This window comes from Lepisma saccharinum, unplaced genomic scaffold (genome assembly GCF_977018435.1).
Source record: "Lepisma saccharinum unplaced genomic scaffold, izLepSacc3.1 HAP1_SCAFFOLD_273, whole genome shotgun sequence".
In the NCBI taxonomy this organism is placed as follows: Eukaryota; Metazoa; Arthropoda; class Insecta; order Zygentoma; family Lepismatidae; genus Lepisma; species Lepisma saccharinum.
Genome location: NW_028143027.1, coordinates 228,553 through 245,855, shown reverse-complemented (window position 1 = coordinate 245,855; position 17,303 = coordinate 228,553).

The following is a 17,303-nucleotide window of genomic DNA, read 5'->3' as shown; positions in this document are numbered from 1 at the left end:
ATTTATATCTGCTCCGGAAGAAGTTTATGTACCGAAATTGTAACGTACATAATCCAGGGAAACCTAAATGTTACGTATATCACCCACTCCGACTCTCGCATCACGCAGTATATGGGCCCCCTACCTGCACCAAGCAGTGAGTGCAATGGGAACATCGCCTACTACACCCTTCCTTTCACCAAACCCCCAAGGAGGTCATTATTGTCGAAAATCGATAATAACATCTGCGCTAGCCATACACGTAACATAGGCTTCCAAGAATTCTAAATCTACGCCTTATTCAAAGGTTTTTTTTACAGTATAATAAAAGATTGACTGGTTATTTTTCACTTCGCATTTCTGCATCATTGGACTAATCTCGAGGACGAACATCCCTGAACAAATTGATAAAGAAAAAAAACGCTGATGACTAGACTGAAATTCGAATGTGAAACAACTTGCACAAGGAATTTATATCTGCTACGGAAGAAGTTTATGTAACGAAATTGTAACCTACATAATCCAGGGAAACCTAAAATGTTACGTATATCACCCACTCCGACTCTCGCATCACGCAGAGTCTGGGCCCCCTACCTGCACCAAGCAGCGAGTGCAGTGGGAACATGGCCTACTACACCCTTCCTTTCACCAAACCCCCAAGGAGGTCATTATTGTCGAAAATCGATAATAACATCTGCGCTAGCCATACACGTAACATAGGCTTCCAAGAATTCTAAATCTACACCTTATTCAAAGGTTTTTTTTACAGTATACTAAAAGATTGACTGATTATTTTTCATCTTGCATTTCTGCAACATTGGACTAATCTCGAAAATGAACATCACTAAACAAATTGATAAACAAGAGAGAAAAAAATCAAGGCGGATGATTAGATGGAAATTCGAACGTGAAACAACTGGCACAAGGAATTTATATCTGCTCCGGAAGAAGTGTATGTAACGCAATTGTAACCTACATAACCCAGGGAAACCTAAAATGTTACGTATATCACCCACTCCGACTCTCGCATCACGCAGAGTCTGGGCCCCCTACCTGCAACAAGCAGTGAGTGCAGTGGGAACTTGGCCTACTACACCCTTCCTATCACCAAACCCAAAGGAGGTCATTATTGTCGAAAATCGATAATAACATCTGCGCTAGCCATACACGTAACATAGGATTCCAAGAATTATAAATCTACACCTTATTCAAAGGTTTTTTATTTACAGTATAATAAAAGATTTACTGATTATTTTTCACTTTGCATTTCTGCAACATTGGACTAATCTCGAAAACGACCATGACTGAGCAAATTGATAAAGAAAAGAGAAAAAAATCAACACGGATGGCTAGAGTGAAATTCGAACGTGAATCAACTGGCAAAAAGAATTGATATCTGCCCCGGAAGAGGCTTATGTAACGTAGTTGAAACCTAAATAATCCAGGGAAACCTAAAATGTTACGTATATCACAAACTCCAACTCTCGCATCACGCAGAGTCTGGGCCCCCTACCTGCACCAAGCAGTGAGTGCAGTGGGAACATGGCCTACTACACCCTCCTTTCACCAAACCCCCAAGGAGGTCATTATTGTCGAAAATCGATAATAACATCTGCGCTAGCCATACACGTAACATAGGCTTCCAAGAATTCTAAATCTACACCTTATTCAAAGGTTTTTTTTACAGTATAATAAAAGATTGACTGGTTATTTTTCACTTCGCATTTTTGCAACATTGGACTAATCTCGAAGACGAACATCCCTGAACAAATTGATAAAGAAAAAAAAACGCTGATGACTAGACTGAAATTCGAATGTGAAACTACTGGCACAAGAAATTTATATCTGCTCCGGAAGAAGTTTATGTAACGAAATTGTAACCTACATAATCCAGGGAAACCTAAAATGTTACGTATATCACCCACTCCGACTCTCGCATCACGCAGAGTCTGGGCCCTCTACCTGCACCAAGCAGTGAGTGCAGTGGGAGCTCGACCTACTGCACCCTTCTTTTCACCAAACTCAAAAGGAGGTCATTATTGTCGAAAATCGATAATAACATCTGCGCTAGCCATACACGTAACATAGGCTTCCAAGAATTCTAAATCTACACCTTATTCAAAGGTTTTTTTTTACAGTATAATAAAGGATTGACTGATTATTTTTCACTTTGCATTTCTGCAACATTGAACTAATATCGAAAACGACCATCACTGAGCAAATTGATAAAGAAAAGAGACAAAAATCAACACGGATGACTAGAGAGAAATTCGAACGTGAATCAACTGGCAAAAAGAATAGATATCTGCTCCGGAAGAGGTTTATGTAACGTAGTTGAAACCTACATAATCCAGGAAAACCTAAATTGTTACGTATATCACCCACTCCGACTCTCGCATCACGCAGAGTCTGGGCCCCTACCTGCACCAAGCAGTGAGTGCAGTGGGAACGTGGCCTACTACACCCTTCCTTTCACCAAACCACCAAGGTGGTCATTATTGTCAAAAATCGATAATAACATCTGCGCTAGCCATACACGTAACATAGGCTTCCAAGAATTATAAATCTACACCTTATTCAAAGGTTTTTTTTTACAGTATAATAAAAGATTGACTGATGATTTTTCACTTCGCATTTCTGCAACATTGGACTAATATCGAAAACGACCATCAATGAGTAAATTCATAAAGAACAGAGAAAAAATCAACACGGATGACTGGAGTGAAATTCGTACGTCGATCAACTGGCAAACAGAACAGATATCTGCTCCGGAAGAGGTTTATGTAACGTAGTTGAAACCTAAATAATCCAGGGAAACCTAAAATGTTACGTATATCACCCACTCCGACTCTCGCATCTCGCAGAGTCTGGGCCCACTACCTGCACCAAGCAGTGAGTGCAGTGGGAACATGGCCTACTACACCCTTCCTTTCACCAAACCCCCAAGGAGGTCATTATTGTCGAAAATCGATAATAACATCTGCGCTAGCCATACACGTCACGTAGGCTTCCAAGAATTCTAAATCTACACCTTATTCAAAGTTTTTTTTTTACAGAATAATAAAAGATTGACTGGTTATTTTTCACTTCGCATTTCTGCATCATTGGACTAATCTCGAAGACGAACATCCCTGAACAAATTGATAAAGAAAAAAAACGCTGATGACTAGACTAAAATTCGAATGTGAAACAACTGGCACAAGGAATTTATATCTGCTCCGGAAGAAGTTTATGTAACGAAATTGTAACCTACATAATACAGGGAAACCTAAAATGTTACGTATATCACCCACTCCGACTCTCGCATCACGCAGAGTCTCGGCCCCCAACCTGCACCAAGCTGTGAGTGCAGTGGGAACATGGCCTACTACACCCTTCCTTACACCAAACCCCCAAGAAGGAAATTAATGTCGAAAATCGATAATAACATCTAGGCTAGCCATACAGGTAACATACGCATCCAAGAATTTTAAATCTACGCGTTTTTCAAGGGCTCTTTTTTTAAAGAAAAATAAAAGATTGACGTCTTTATTTTCACTTCGCATTTCTGCATCATTGGACTCATCTCGAAGACGAACATCCCTGAACAATTTGATAAAAAAAAACCACTGATGACTAGGGTGATAATCGAACGTGAATCAACTGGCAAAAAGAATAGATATCTGCTCCGGAAGAGGTTTATGTAACGTAGTTGAAACCTACATAATCCAGGGAAACCTAAAATGTTACGTATATCACCCACTCCGACTCTCGCATGACGCAGAGTCAGGGCCCCCTACCTGCACCAAGCTGTGAGTGCAGGGGGAACATGACCTACTACACCCTTCCTTACACCAAACCCCAAGAAGGAAATTAATGTCGAAAATCGATAGTAACATCTGCGCTAGCCATACACGTAACATAGCTTCCAAGAATTCTAAATCTACACCTTATTCAAAGGTTTTTTATTTACAGTATAATAAAAGATTGACTGATTATTTTTCACTTTGCATTTCTGCATCATTGGACTAATCTCGAAGACGAACATCCCTGAACAAATTGATAAAGAAAAAAAACGCTGATGACTAGACTGAAATTCGAATGTGAAACAACTGGCACAAGGAATTTATATCTGCTACGGAAGAACTTTATGTAACGAAATTGTAACCTACATAATCCAGGGAAACCTAAAATGTTACGTATATCACCCACTCCGACTCTCGCATCACGCAGAGTCTGGGCCCCCTACCTGCACCAAGCAGCGAGTGCAGTGGGAACATGACCTACTACACCCTTCCTTTCACCAAACCCCCAAGGAGGTCATTATTGTCGAAAATCGATAATAACATCTGCGCTAGCCATACACGTAACATAGGCTTCCAAGAATTCTAAATCTACACCTTATTCAAAGGTTTTTTTTTACAGTATACTAAAAGATTGACTGATTATTTTTCACTTTGCATTTCTGCAACATTGGACTAATCTCGAAAATGAACATCACTAAACAAATTGATAAACAAGAGAGAAAAAAATCAAGGCGGATGATTAGATGGAAATTCGAACGTGAAACAACTGGCACAAGGAATTTATATCTGCTCCGGAAGAAGTGTATGTAACGCAATTGTAACCTACATAATCCAGGGAAACCTAAAATGTTACGTATATAACCCACTCCGACTCTCGCATCACGCAGAGTCTGGGCCCCCTACCTGCACCAAGCATTGAGTGCAGGGGGAACATGGCCTACTACATCCTTCCTTTCACCAAACCCCCAAGGAGGTCATTATTGTCGAAAATCGATAATAACATCTGCGCTAGCCATACACGTAACATAGGATTCCAAGAATTATAAATCTACACCTTATTCAAAGGTTTTTTTTTTACAGTATAATAAAAGATTGACTGATTAATTTTCACTTGGCATTTCTGCAACATTGGACTAATATCGAAAACGACCATGACTGAGCAAATTGATAGAGAAAAGAGAATAAATCAACACGGATGGCTAGAGTGAAATTCGAACGTGAAACAACTTGCACAAGGAATTTATATCTGCTTCGGAAGAAGTTTATGTACCGAAATTGTAACGTACAGATGGGGGACAAAATAATACGAACACCTGTGAATGTAGAGAAAATCTTTATTAATAGGGGGTTGGACCACCCTGTGACTGAAGTACACTTTGTATGCGACGTGGGATGGACGCATAGAGGTCATGCACAATGTTTAAGGGAATATGGAGCCATTCTTCCTCCAGAGCAGTCTCCAATTCCGAAAGTGTGGCTGGAGGCGGACTTCGAGCACGAAGTTTGGACTCCAAATATCCCCACAAATGTTCTATAATGTTCAGGTCAGGAGACTGTGGGGGCCATTCAAGATGTCCTACTTCATCGTCATGTTCTTCAAACCATGTTTGGACAGACCCAGCAGTGTGGATAGGAGCGTTGTCGTCTTGAAAAAGCGGTCGGTCCCCAGGAAATAAAGTCTGGACAAAAGGATGGAGATGATCCCCCAGAATGCTGCGATAGTGACTGTCATTGATCTTCCCATGCAGAAAAACAAGTGGTCCCACACCATGCCAAGATATCGCGCCCCATACCATAATGGACCCACCTCCATGCTTCACAGTCGGCAAGAGGCAGTCAGGATGAAATGCATCTCGAGGCGTTCTCCACACATAAACGTGCCCCGTGGTCTGAAATAACGTGAATGTTGATTCATCAGACCAGATGACTTGTTGCCACTGCTGTGGGGACCAACTTCTGTGAACTCTGCACCATTGGCGTCGCTTGACAGCATTACGTGATGTCACCAATGGCTTACAAATTGCCACTCGGCCATGAATGTTTGCAGCATGGAATTCCCTTTTGACAGTTTTGGTTGAAATGGGGTCCTGGAGATGCCTGTTCATTTCAGATGTTATCTCGGATAACGATTGCTTGTGCTTTCGGGCCACTATGCGCTTCAACACCCTCCTATCCCGAGCAGCAAGCTTTGTCTTTCGTCCACTGTTGTGCTTTGAAGACGCCATCTTACCTTGTGTTGTGTACGCTGTCATAACGGCTGATACTGTGCTCCTTGCACACCCAACAAGCTTTGAGGTTTCAGTCACCGTGGCTCCAGCTGAACGTGCTCCAACAATCATGCCTCTTTGGAACTCTGTCAGGTCTGACAATGCAGTGTCTCTTGAGAGCGTATGATAGACGAATGCACCACCAATGACTGCTGTTGGCAAACTAATACCTTCCCCTTCACAGCCACAAGGTGGCAGACTTCAGTGCCAGGTGGTGCTGCTGTACTGCCGGTGTGAAATGTGGCATACTTTTTCACAGGAGTTCGTATTATTTTGTCCCCCATCTGTACATAATCCAGGGAAACCTAAATGTTACGTATATCACCCACTCCGACTCTCGCATCACGCAGTATATGGGCCCCCTACCTGCACCAAGCAGTGAGTGCAATGGGAACATCGCCTACTACACCCTTCCTTTCACCAAACCCCCAAGGAGGTCATTATTGTCGAAAATCGATAATAACATCTGCGCTAGCCATACACGTAACATAGGCTTCCAAGAATTCTAAATCTACGCCTTATTCAAAGGTTTTTTTTACAGTATAATAAAAGATTGACTGGTTATTTTTCACTTCGCATTTCTGCATCATTGGACTAATCTCGAAGACGAACATCCCTGAACAAATTGATAAAGAAAAAAAAACGCTGATGACTAGACTGAAATTCGAATGTGAAACAACTTGCACAAGGAATTTATATTTGCTACGGAAGAAGTTTATGTAACGAAATTGTAACCTACATAATCCAGGGAAACCTAAAATGTTACGTATATCACCCACTCCGACTCTCGCATCACGCAGAGTCTGGGCCCCCTACCTGCACCAAGCAGCGAGTGCAGTGGGAACATGGCCTACTACACCCTTCCTTTCACCAAACCCCCAAGGAGGTCATTATTGTCGAAAATCGATAATAACATCTGCGCTAGCCATACACGTAACATAGGCTTCCAAGAATTCTAAATCTACACCTTATTCAAAGGTTTTTTTTACAGTATACTAAAAGATTGACTGATTATTTTTCACTTTGCATTTCTGCAACATTGGACTAATCTCGAAAATGAACATCACTAAACAAATTGATAAACAAGAGAGAAAAAAATCAAGGCGGATGATTAGATGGAAATTCGAACGTGAAACAACTGGCACAAGGAATTTATATCAGCTCCGGAAGAAGTGTATGTAACGCAATTGTAACCTACATAACCCAGGGAAACCTAAAATGTTACGTATATCACCCACTCCGACTCTCGCATCACGCAGAGTCTGGGCCCCCTACCTGCACCAAGCAGTGAGTGCAGTGGGAACTTGGCCTACTACACCCTTCCTATCACCAAACCCAAAGGAGGTCATTATTGTCGAAAATCGATAATAACATCTGCGCTAGCCATACACGTAACATAGGATTCCAAGAATTATAAATCTACACCTTATTCAAAGGTTTTTTATTTACAGTATAATAAAAGATTTACTGATTATTTTTCACTTCGCATTTCTGCAACATTGGACTAATCTCGAAAACGACCATGACTGAGCAAATTGATAAAGAAAAGAGAAAAAAATCAACACGGATGGCTAGAGTGAAATTCGAACGTGAATCAACTGGCAAAAAGAATTGATATCTGCCCCGGAAGAGGTTTATGTAACGTAGTTGAAACCTAAATAATCCAGGGAAACCTAAAATGTTACGTATATCACCCACTCCGACTCTCGCATCACGCAGAGTCTGGGCCCCCTACCTGCACCAAGCAGTGAGTGCAGTGGGAACATGGCCTACTACACCCTCCTTTCACCAAACCCCCAAGGAGGTCATTATTGTCGAAAATCGATAATAACATCTGCGCTAGCCATACACGTAACATAGGCTTCCAAGAATTCTAAATCTACACCTTATTCAAAGGTTTTTTTTTACAGTATAATAAAAGATTGACGGGTTATTTTTCACTTCGCATTTCTGCAACATTGGACTAATCTCGAAGACGAACATCCCTGAACAAATTGATAAAGAAAAAAAAACGCTGATGACTAGACTGAAATTCGAATGTGAAACTACTGGCACAAGAAATTTATATCTGCTCCGGAAGAAGTTTATGTAACGAAATTGTAACCTACATAATCCAGGGAAACCTAAAATGTTACGTATATCACCCACTCCGACTCTCGCATCACGCAGAGTCTGGGCCCCCTACCTGCATCAAGCAGTGAGTGCAGTGGGAGCTCGACCTACTGCACCCTTCTTTTCACCAAACTCAAAAGGAGGTCATTATTGTCGAAAATCGATAATAACATCTGCGCTAGCCATACACGTAACATAGGCTTCCAAGAATTCTAAATCTACACCTTATTCAAAGGTTTTTTTTTACAGTATTATAAAGGATTGACTGATTATTTTTCACTTGGCATTTCTGCAACATTGAACTAATATCGAAAACGACCATCACTGAGCAAATTGATAAAGAAAAGAGACAAAAATCAACACGGATGACTAGAGAGAAATTCGAACGTGAATCAACTGGCAAAAAGAATAGATATCTGCTCCGGAAGAGGTTTATGTAACGTAGTTGAAACCTACATAATCCAGGAAAACCTAAATTGTTACGTATATCACCCACTCCGACTCTCGCATCACGCAGAGTCTGGGCCCCTACCTGCACCAAGCAGTGAGTGCAGTGGGAACGTGGCCTACTACACCCTTCCTTTCACCAAACCCCCAAGGTGGTCATTATTGTCAAAAATCGATAATAACATCTGCGCTAGCCATACACGTAACATAGGCTTCCAAGAATTATAAATCTACACCTTATTCAAAGGTTTTTTTTTTACAGTATAATAAAAGATTGACTGATTATTTTTCACTTCGCATTTCTGCAACATTGGACTAATATCGAAAACGACCATCACTGAGTAAATTCATAAAGAACAGAGAAAAAATCAACACGGATGACTGGAGTGAAATTCGTACGTCGATCAACTGGCAAAAAGAACAGATATCTGCTCCGGAAGAGGTTTATGTAACGTAGTTGAAACCTAAATAATCCAGGGAAACCTAAAATGTTACGTATATCACCCACTCCGACTCTCGCATCTCGCAGAGTCTGGGCCCACTACCTGCACCAAGCAGTGAGTGCAGTGGGAACATGGCCTACTACACCCTTCCTTTCACCAAACCCCCAAGGAGGTCATTATTGTCGAAAATCGATAATAACATCTGCGCTAGCCATACACGTCACGTAGGCTTCCAAGAATTCTAAATCTACACCTTATTCAAAGTTTTTTTTTTACAGAATAATAAAAGATTGACTGGTTATTTTTCACTTCGCATTTCTGCATCATTGGACTAATCTCGAAGACGAACATCCCTGAACAAATTGATAAAGAAAAAAAACGCTGATGACTAGACTAAAATTCGAATGTGAAACAACTGGCACAAGGAATTTATATCTGCTCCGGAAGAAGTTTATGTAACGAAATTGTAACCTACATAATACAGGGAAACCTAAAATGTTACGTATATCACCCACTCCGGCTCTCGCATCACGCAGAGTCTCGGCCCCCAACCTGCACCAAGCTGTGAGTGCAGTGGGAACATGGCCTACTACACCCTTCCTTACACCAAACCCCCAAGAAGGAAATTAATGTCGAAAATCGATAATAACATCTAGGCTAGCCATACAGGTAACATACGCATCCAAGAATTTTAAATCTACGCGTTTTTCAAGGGCTCTTTTTTTAAAGAAAAATAAAAGATTGACGTCTTTATTTTCACTTCGAATTTCTGCATCATTGGACTAATCTCGAAGACGAACATCCCTGAACAATTTGATAAAAAAAAACCACTGATGACTAGGGTGATAATCGAACGTGAATCAACTGGCAAAAAGAATAGATATCTGCTCCGGAAGAGGTTTATGTAACGTAGTTGAAACCTACATAATCCAGGGAAACCTAAAATGTTACGTATATCACCCACTCCGACTCTCGCATGACGCAGAGTCAGGGCCCCCTACCTGCACCAAGCTGTGAGTGCAGGGGGAACATGACCTACTACACCCTTCCTTACACCAAACCCCAAGAAGGAAATTAATGTCGAAAATCGATAGTAACATCTGCGCTAGCCATACACGTAACATAGCTTCCAAGAATTCTAAATCTACACCTTATTCAAAGGTTTTTTATTTACAGTATAATAAAAGATTGACTGATTATTTTTCACTTTGCATTTCTGCATCATTGGACTAATCTCGAAGACGAACATCCCTGAACAAATTGATAAAGAAAAAAAAACCCTGATGACTAGACTGAAATTCGAATGTGAAACAACTGGCACAAGGAATTTATATCTGCTACGGAAGAAGTTTATGTAACGAAATTGTAACCTACATAATCCAGGGAAACCTAAAATGTTACGTATATCACCCACTCCGACTCTCGCATCACGCAGAGTCTGGGCCCCCTACCTGCACCAAGCAGCGAGTGCAGTGGGAACATGGCCTACTACACCCTTCCTTTCACCAAACCCCCAAGGAGGTCATTATTGTCGAAAATCGATAATAACATCTGCGCTAGCCATACACGTAACATAGGCTTCCAAGAATTCTAAATCTACACCTTATTCAAAGGTTTTTTTTACAGTATACTAAAAGATTGACTGATTATTTTTCACTTTGCATTTCTGCAACATTGGACTAATCTCGAAAATGAACATCACTAAACAAATTGATAAACAAGAGAGAAAAAAATCAAGGCGGATGATTAGATGGAAATTCGAACGTGAAACAACTGGCACAAGGAATTTATATCAGCTCCGGAAGAAGTGTATGTAACGCAATTGTAACCTACATAACCCAGGGAAACCTAAAATGTTACGTATATCACCCACTCCGACTCTCGCATCACGCAGAGTCTGGGCCCCCTACCTGCACCAAGCAGTGAGTGCAGTGGGAACTTGGCCTACTACACCCTTCCTATCACCAAACCCAAAGGAGGTCATTATTGTCGAAAATCGATAATAACATCTGCGCTAGCCATACACGTAACATAGGATTCCAAGAATTATAAATCTACACCTTATTCAAAGGTTTTTTATTTACAGTATAATAAAAGATTTACTGATTATTTTTCACTTTGCATTTCTGCAACATTGGACTAATCTCGAAAACGACCATGACTGAGCAAATTGATAAAGAAAAGAGAAAAAAATCAACACGGATGGCTAGAGTGAAATTCGAACGTGAATCAACTGGCAAAAAGAATTGATATCTGCCCCGGAAGAGGTTTATGTAACGTAGTTGAAACCTAAATAATCCAGGGAAACCTAAAATGTTACGTATATCACCCACTCCGACTCTCGCATCACGCAGAGTCTGGGCCCCCTACCTGCACCAAGCAGTGAGTGCAGTGGGAACATGGCCTACTACACCCTCCTTTCACCAAACCCCCAAGGAGGTCATTATTGTCGAAAATCGATAATAACATCTGCGCTAGCCATACACGTAACATAGGCTTCCAAGAATTCTAAATCTACACCTTATTCAAAGGTTTTTTTTTACAGTATAATAAAAGATTGACTGGTTATTTTTCACTTCGCATTTCTGCAACATTGGACTAATCTCGAAGACGAACATCCCTGAACAAATTGATAAAGAAAAAAAAACGCTGATGACTAGACTGAAATTCGAATGTGAAACTACTGGCACAAGAAATTTATATCTGCTCCGGAAGAAGTTTATGTAACGAAATTGTAACCTACATAATCCAGGGAAACCTAAAATGTTACGTATATCACCCACTCCGACTCTCGCATCACGCAGAGTCTGGGCCCCCTACCTGCACCAAGCAGTGAGTGCAGTGGGAGCTCGACCTACTGCACCCTTCTTTTCACCAAACTCAAAAGGAGGTCATTATTGTCGAAAATCGATAATAACATCTGCGCTAGCCATACACGTAACATAGGCTTCCAAGAATTCTAAATCTACACCTTATTCAAAGGTTTTTTTTTACAGTATTATAAAGAATTGACTGATTATTTTTCACTTGGCATTTCTGCAACATTGAACTAATATCGAAAACGACCATCACTGAGCAAATTGATAAAGAAAAGAGACAAAAATCAACACGGATGACTAGAGAGAAATTCGAACGTGAATCAACTGGCAAAAAGAATAGATATCTGCTCCGGAAGAGGTTTATGTAACGTAGTTGAAACCTACATAATCCAGGAAAACCTAAATTGTTACGTATATCACCCACTCCGACTCTCGCATCACGCAGAGTCTGGGCCCCTACCTGCACCAAGCAGTGAGTGCAGTGGGAACGTGGCCTACTACACCCTTCCTTTCACCAAACCCCCAAGGTGGTCATTATTGTCAAAAATCGATAATAACATCTGCGCTAGCCATACACGTAACATAGGCTTCCAAGAATTATAAATCTACACCTTATTCAAAGGTTTTTTTTTTACAGTATAATAAAAGATTGACTGATTATTTTTCACTTCGCATTTTTGCAACATTGGACTAATATCGAAAACGACCATCACTGAGTAAATTCATAAAGAACAGAGAAAAAATCAACACGGATGACTGGAGTGAAATTCGTACGTCGATCAACTGGCAAAAAGAACAGATATCTGCTCCGGAAGAGGTTTATGTAACGTAGTTGAAACCTAAATAATCCAGGGAAACCTAAAATGTTACGTATATCACCCACTCCGACTCTCGCATCTCGCAGAGTCTGGGCCCACTACCTGCACCAAGCAGTGAGTGCAGTGGGAACATGGCCTACTACACCCTTCCTTTCACCAAACCCCCAAGGAGGTCATTATTGTCGAAAATCGATAATAACATCTGCGCTAGCCATACACGTCACGTAGGCTTCCAAGAATTCTAAATCTACACCTTATTCAAAGTTTTTTTTTTACAGAATAATAAAAGATTGACTGGTTATTTTTCACTTCGCATTTCTGCATCATTGGACTAATCTCGAAGACGAACATCCCTGAACAAATTGATAAAGAAAAAAAACGCTGATGACTAGACTAAAATTCGAATGTGAAACAACTGGCACAAGGAATTTATATCTGCTCCGGAAGAAGTTTATGTAACGAAATTGTAACCTACATAATACAGGGAAACCTAAAATGTTACGTATATCACCCACTCCGGCTCTCGCATCACGCAGAGTCTCGGCCCCCAACCTGCACCAAGCTGTGAGTGCAGTGGGAACATGGCCTACTACACCCTTCCTTACACCAAACCCCCAAGAAGGAAATTAATGTCGAAAATCGATAATAACATCTAGGCTAGCCATACAGGTAACATACGCATCCAAGAATTTTAAATCTACGCGTTTTTCAAGGGCTCTTTTTTTAAAGAAAAATAAAAGATTGACGTCTTTATTTTCACTTCGAATTTCTGCATCATTGGACTAATCTCGAAGACGAACATCCCTGAACAATTTGATAAAAAAAAACCACTGATGACTAGGGTGATAATCGAACGTGAATCAACTGGCAAAAAGAATAGATATCTGCTCCGGAAGAGGTTTATGTAACGTAGTTGAAACCTACATAATCCAGGGAAACCTAAAATGTTACGTATATCACCCACTCCGACTCTCGCATGACGCAGAGTCAGGGCCCCCTACCTGCACCAAGCTGTGAGTGCAGGGGGAACATGACCTACTACACCCTTCCTTACACCAAACCCCAAGAAGGAAATTAATGTCGAAAATCGATAGTAACATCTGCGCTAGCCATACACGTAACATAGCTTCCAAGAATTCTAAATCTACACCTTATTCAAAGGTTTTTTATTTACAGTATAATAAAAGATTGACTGATTATTTTTCACTTTGCATTTCTGCATCATTGGACTAATCTCGAAGACGAACATCCCTGAACAAATTGATAAAGAAAAAAAAACGCTGATGACTAGACTGAAATTCAAATGTGAAACAACTGGCACAAGGAATTTATATCTGCTACGGAAGAAGTTTATGTAACGAAATTGTAACCTACATAATCCAGGGAAACCTAAAGTGTTACGTATATCACCCACTCCGACTCTCGCATCACGCAGAGTCTGGGCCCCCTACCTGCACCAAGCAGCGAGTGCAGTGGGAACATGGCCTACTACACCCTTCCTTTCACCAAACCCCCAAGGAGGTCATTATTGTCGAAAATCGATAATAACATCTGCGCTAGCCATACACGTAACATAGGCTTCCAAGAATTCTAAATCTACACCTTATTCAAAGGTTTTTTTTACAGTATACTAAAAGATTGACTGATTATTTTTCACTTTGCATTTCTGCAACATTGGACTAATCTCGAAAATGAACATCACTAAACAAATTGATAAACAAGAGAGAAAAAAATCAAGGCGGATGATTAGATGGAAATTCGAACGTGAAACAACTGGCACAAGGAATTTATATCTGCTCCGGAAGAAGTGTATGTAACGCAATTGTAACCTACATAATCCAGGGAAACCTAAAATGTTACGTATATCACCCACTCCGACTCTCGCATCACGCAGAGTCTGGGCCCCTACCTGCACCAAGCTGTGAGTGCAGGGGGAACATGGCCTACTACATCCTTCCTTTCACCAAACCCCCAAGGAGGTCATTATTGTCGAAAATCGATAATAACATCTGCGCTACCCATACACGTAACATAGGATTCCAAGAATTATAAATCTACACCTTATTCAAAGTTTTTTTTTTACAGTATAATAAAAGATTGACTGATTAATTTTCACTTGGCATTTCTGCAACATTGGACTAATATCGAAAACGACCATGAGTGAGCAAATTGATAAAGAAAAGAGAATAAATCAACACGGATGGCTAGAGTGAAATTCGAACGTGAAACAACTTGCACAAGGAATTTATATCTACTTCGGAAGAAGTTTATGTACCGAAATTGTAACGTACATAATCCAGGGAAACCTAAATGTTACGTATATCACCCACTCCGACTCTCGCATCACGCAGTATATGGGCCCCCTACCTGCACCAAGCAGTGAGTGCAATGGGAACATCGCCTACTACACCCTTCCTTTCACCAAACCCCCAAGGAGGTCATTATTGTCGAAAATCGATAATAACATCTGCGCTAGCCATACACGTAACATAGGCTTCCAAGAATTCTAAATCTACGCCTTATTCAAAGGTTTTTTTTACAGTATAATAAAAGATTGACTGGTTATTTTTCACTTCGCATTTCTGCATCATTGGACTAATCTCGAAGACGAACATCCCTGAACAAATTGATAAACAAGAGAGAAAAAAATCAAGGCGGATGATTAGATGGAAATTCGAACGTGAAACAACTGGCACAAGGAATTTATATCTGCTCCGGAAGAAGTTTATGTAACGCAATTGTAACCTACATAACCCAGGGAAACCTAAAATGTTACGTATATCACCCACTCCGACTCTCGCATCACGCAGAGTCTGGGCCCCCTACCTGCAACAAGCAGTGAGTGCAGTGGGAACTTGGCCTACTACACCCTTCCTATCACCAAACCCAAAGGAGGTCATTATTGTCGAAAATCGATAATAACATCTGCGCTAGCCATACACTTAACATAGGATTCCAAGAATTATAAATCTACACCTTATTCAAAGGTTTTTTATTTACAGTATAATAAAAGATTTACTGATTATTTTTCACTTTGCATTTCTGCAACATTGGACTAATCTCGAAAACGACCATGACTGAGCAAATTGATAAAGAAAAGAGAAAAAAATCAACACGGATGGCTAGAGTGAAATTCGAACGTGAATCAACTGGCAAAAAGAATTGATATCTGCCCCGGAAGAGGCTTATGTAACGTAGTTGAAACCTAAATAATCCAGGGAAACCTAAAATGTTACGTATATCACAAACTCCAACTCTCGCATCACGCAGAGTCTGGGCCCCCTACCTGCACCAAGCAGTGAGTGCAGTGGGAACATGGCCTACTACACCCTCCTTTCACCAAACCCCCAAGGAGGTCATTATTGTCGAAAATCGATAATAACATCTGCGCTAGCCATACACGTAACATAGGCTTCCAAGAATTCTAAATCTACACCTTATTCAAAGGTTTTTTTTACAGTATAATAAAAGATTGACTGGTTATTTTTCACTTCGCATTTCTGCAACATTGGACTAATCTCGAAGACGAACATCCCTGAACAAATTGATAAAGAAAAAAAAACGCTGATGACTAGACTGAAATTCGAATGTGAAACTACTGGCACAAGAAATTTATATCTGCTCCGGAAGAAGTTTATGTAACGAAATTGTAACCTACATAATCCAGGGAAACCTAAAATGTTACGTATATCACCCACTCCGACTCTCGCATCACGCAGAGTCTGGGCCCCCTACCTGCACCAAGCAGTGAGTGCAGTGGGAGCTCGACCTACTGCACCCTTCTTTTCACCAAACTCAAAAGGAGGTCATTATTGTCGAAAATCGATAATAACATCTGCGCTAGCCATACACGTAACATAGGCTTCCAAGAATTCTAAATCTACACCTTATTCAAAGGTTTTTTTTACAGTATACTAAAAGATTGACTGATTATTTTTCACTTTGCATTTCTGCAACATTGGACTAATCTCGAAAATGAACATCACTAAACAAATTGATAAACAAGAGAGAAAAAAATCAAGGCGGATGATTAGATGGAAATTCGAACGTGAAACAACTGGCACAAGGAATTTATATCTGCTCCGGAAGAAGTGTATGTAACGCAATTGTAACCTACATAACCCAGGGAAACCTAAAATGTTACGTATATCACCCACTCCGACTCTCGCATCACGCAGAGTCTGGGCCCCCTACCTGCAACAAGCAGTGAGTGCAGTGGGAACTTGGCCTACTACACCCTTCCTATCACCAAACCCAAAGGAGGTCATTATTGTCGAAAATCGATAATAACATCTGCGCTAGCCATACACGTAACATAGGCTTCCAAGAATTCTAAATCTACACCTTATTCAAAGGTTTTTTATTTACAGTATAATAAAAGATTTACTGATTATTTTTCACTTTGCATTTCTGCAACATTGGACTAATCTCGAAAACGACCATGACTGAGCAAATTGATAAAGAAAAGAGAAAAAAATCAACACGGATGGCTAGAGTGAAATTCGAACGTGAATCAACTGGCAAAAAGAATTGATATCTGCCCCGGAAGAGGCTTATGTAACGTAGTTGAAACCTAAATAATCCAGGGAAACCTAAAATGTTACGTATATCACCCACTCCGACTCTCGCATCA